Source organism: Rhincodon typus, chromosome 19 (genome assembly GCF_021869965.1).
Source record: "Rhincodon typus isolate 14 chromosome 19, sRhiTyp1.1, whole genome shotgun sequence".
NCBI classification, from domain to species: domain Eukaryota; kingdom Metazoa; phylum Chordata; class Chondrichthyes; order Orectolobiformes; family Rhincodontidae; genus Rhincodon; species Rhincodon typus.
Genome location: NC_063350.1, coordinates 17126326 through 17130357, shown reverse-complemented (window position 1 = coordinate 17130357; position 4032 = coordinate 17126326). Strand labels below are relative to the sequence as shown.

Genomic DNA, 4032 nt, shown 5'->3' with positions numbered 1-4032 from the left:
GTGAAGTAACGGTGATATTGTTCCAGCTCTGAATGGTGTGTGACGTGGAGGGGATCTCACAGTTGGCGGTTTTCCCATGCAACTGTTGCCCATGTTCTTCCAGGCAGTAGTGGTCATGGGTTTGGAAGGTGTATTAAAGAAGTCTTGGTGAAATTCTGCAATGCATGTTGGAGGTGGTATAGACTGCTGACATTGTAAAGGTAAAGTCATCATTGTCCTACTGGATTACAAGAGTGCTCTGTCATTAGAGATGACTGGTAGTGGTTTAACCTGAGAGTTACCACCTCCTTAGGCGAGGGGAGAGATTGAAAAGGAGTGTTCTTCATGGTTATTTCAGCCAGTACGGGAATTTAACCCACACTATTGCCATTACTCTGCATTGCAAAGCAGCCATCTGAACTAACTGACTCCCCCTGCCAATATACGGCATTGGTTAAGGGAGTGAATGTTGAATGGGTGGATAGGATGACAATCAAATGGACTGCTTTGTCCTTGGTGGTGGTGAGCTTGTGAATGCTGTTGGAGTTGCCTCTAATGGGGCAAGTGAAGATTATGTTCCTGACTTGCAACTTGTAGATGGTGAACAGGCTTTGGGTTCACAGAAGGTGAATTCCTTGCTGACCCACAGTACTTATATAATTAGTTCAGTTCAGTTTGTAGTAACTGCCAGGATGTTGATAGTGGAAGAATTGCTAATGATAATGCCTTTGAATGTCAATGGATGATGGGTAGATTGTTTTGTGGTTGTAATGCTCATTGTGCTGCACTTGCATGGTGCTAACGTTATTTGCCACTCATTAGACCAAGCTGGATCTTATCCATGTTTTAGACACATACTATGTGGACACATACTATTTCAACATCTGAGGATTTGTGTTTATGGAGGAAATTACAGAGCTCAGGGTCTAGGCAACATCAGGCTGGCTGCTAATGATGGACTAATGACATTTGAGTGAGAAGCCTGATTCGAAGGAGCACAGAGATCTTGGTGAGCTGGAGGAGTTTCCAGAGAAACTAAGTGGTGGGCCTTAAAGGGATTTGAACACAAGCATGTAAATCAAATTGCCAGTTTGAGAGTCATTTAAGGTCAACAAGCACAGGAATGCATGAAAGGAACTTATTTGATTTAGGATCTGGTCAGCTACAATGTCAATTATACTTTATTTGATGTCAATAATAACATCAATACAGTGTCACAACAAAATGGAGATAATTGAATAACTTCCCTACAAATCACACCAGGAGGTGATCTCTCTGATTTTCTGCACATCATTTGCTATTCTTCATTCACAGCATATTGCTAGAGAAATAATTTTACCATACTCAGGAATTATTTTAGTTTCCATCATGAATTCAAAGACTTTATAAATTAAAATACACCTGCATGCAACACATTAGCTGACAAGCTGGTGTCAATATTTTCTACATTTGGTAGGATGATAACTCAATTCTGATGAAAGGTGATTGATCTGAAACATGGTGCGAAATTTTACAGCCCGAGCATTGGCCCTAGTTGTCCCATGCCAGTTTTGATCCGCGGCCTATAAAATCCTGGTAGCCGTGAAGATCACGAACCAGAGCTGAAATGACATGGAAAAGAGAACACAACAAAATCAAAATGCTTTCCAAAAAAATCGTCAGTACAGCTTTAGGAGCAGTTACTATTCAGAAAAGCCAGACAGCTGAACAATTGCTTTGAAGGAAAAATCAAAAATTTCCTGCAGAAAAATCTCCAAAATCAAGTGTAAGTCAATAGGAGCTTTTTACAGCCAGTGAGTAATAGGAAAGCAAACATTTGAGAAAAAAAAGAAACATTGAGAGCATTAAAAGCTTTCCAGCTGCCAAGGGAATAAAACTGGATCAAGCACCCATAACAAGAGACTGATTACTAGACATTCAACACAAATTTATTCCTTAGAGCAAAAGCACAAAAACGTTAGACTGGCAATCAGAGTTAAGGTTTCAGGCAATGATTTCATAGCTTTGGGTATTTTGTCAATAGCAAATTTGTCAACTAGCAAATTAAGACTATTCTTCAGAAACACATTTATGGTATTTCAATTGACAAACAATCAAGTCAGAAGCCACACGACACCAGGTTATAGTCCAACAGGTTTATTTGAAATCACAAGCTTTCAAAATGCTGCCCCTTTGTCTGATGTGGTGTAACTTCTGACTTTGTCCACCCCAGTTAAACACCAGCACCTCCATATCATGACAAAAATCAAGAATAAGATTTTTTCCTTGGAATTCAAAGTTTCACTGTCCTAAGTTACTTAAAACATTATTATTTCCATGATTTGGGTATGAAAGACAAGTTCATTACAGAAACTGAAAAGTTTTATCAAGTTTAATTGTTGAAAAAACAACATCAGGGACAAAGGGAAAGAGCACAGATCTGATCATGTGTTGTCAGATTTGGCAGGAAAATACCTCAGATGGAGAAAAATATCAGCATGAACAATATCACATCCAAACAAAAGAATCTTATTGATTGGAGATATTTTGAGTAATTTTCCAATGACAGGCCCTTTGAAAATCCTTGAGGCACCTTGGAAAGTGAATTTTTTTCATTTGCTTCTGTGAGGTTGCACATTGCTAAAGGGAAACTGAACGTAACATCAAAAACAGCATTTAGAACAGCAGAAACTTTAACAGTTTTCAGCTTTTGAACTGCAATAACAATCTTCATAACATCACGGATTCAACAAAAGCTTTAATCAACAGTCCGACTACACCACACATTCCAGCAGTTACAGCGACGCAAGAAACTTCAGCAAGTACTGCCCATTGTGGTCAAGCCACCAGATTGATTGAACTTTGATTGGGGCTACACAGAGAGACAAACAACCAGATGGAAGGTCAAAGCAGTGCCATTTGTAAAAGCTTGACGAATAATGAACAGTGCATTGTCATCAGTGCCATCGAAATGCCCTCAATAAATTTTCTTCTTCTCCTTCTTGAACTACATCATAGTGTATTCCTTGGTTCCAGTGGAGGAAGCTGCTTGGCATTGGAGCCCTTTGGCTTTGGGGATTTGGTTAGGTCACCCTGGAGATACTTGTGTCTACACAGCCCAAACATACGGGCAGCACGGTGGCTCAGTGGTTAGCACTGCTGCCTCACAGCGCCAGGGACCCGGGTTTGATTCCAGTCTCAGGCAACTGTCTGTGTGGAGTTTGCACATTCTCCCTGTGTCTGTGCGGGTTTCCTCTGGGTGCTCTAGTTTCCTCCCACAGTCCAAAGATGTGCAGCTAGGTGGATTGGCCATGATAAATTGTCCATAGTGCCCAGGGATCTTTAGGTTAGGTGGGTTAGACATGGGAAATCAGAGGTAGTGGAATGGGTCTGGGTGGGATGCTCTTCGGAGGGGCGGTGGGTGTGGACTTGTTGGGCCGAATGGCCCGTTTTCACACTGTAGGGATTCTATGATATCAAGGAGCTTCTTGCCAGAGACAAGTTGAACCTCCTTGGTGTGAACTTTCCACTTAGGAGAGGGGGAGGGGAAGTTGGTGGTCAGGGTGGGGGTGAAGACATTGTCCACCTGTGCCCTGTCCTGAGTAGAGATTTCTGAGGGGCTTTTGTGTGGTTCTTCTTTTGGTTTGATGCCTCCTGACACTGCCCAGTTTTCTTGTGAAAAAGGGGATCTGGAGTACATGACAGCTCCCATATCCACCTATCATCATGCCTTTGGTCCTGAGAACCAATGCTGGGACAATGAAATGCAGGTTTGGGATCCCCCTCAGCAGACCCTGAGGGTGCTAGACCTGTCTGTCCGTGGCATCCACCAACCTGTCCATGGGGACAGCCAGACAGCCACATGACTCACTGCACTGCTGCAGCTTCTGGGCAAAGACAACCATTGAATCCCACAGAGATAGTAGGAACTGCAGATGCTGGAGAATCCGAGACAACAAGGTGCAGGGCTGGATGAACACAGCAGGCCAAGCAGCATCATAGGAGCAGAGAGGCTGACGTTTCGGGACTAGACCCTTCATCAGAAAAGGGGGAGGGGAAGGGGGTTTTGAAATA

At 42.7% G+C, this 4032-nt stretch overlaps 1 long non-coding RNA gene across 2 annotated transcripts in view; it reads right to left on the bottom strand.

The window, feature by feature from the left end:
* Nucleotides 1-1142: 1142 nt before the first annotated feature.
* The window catches only part of LOC125485521, a 71300-nt gene continuing 68410 nt past the window's right edge, over nt 1143-4032 (bottom strand). For both annotated transcript variants that reach the window (XR_007264222.1, XR_007264223.1), the window contains exon 3: nt 1143-1580. This is a non-coding gene — a long non-coding RNA (uncharacterized LOC125485521). The remainder of the gene's footprint in view (nt 1581-4032) is intronic.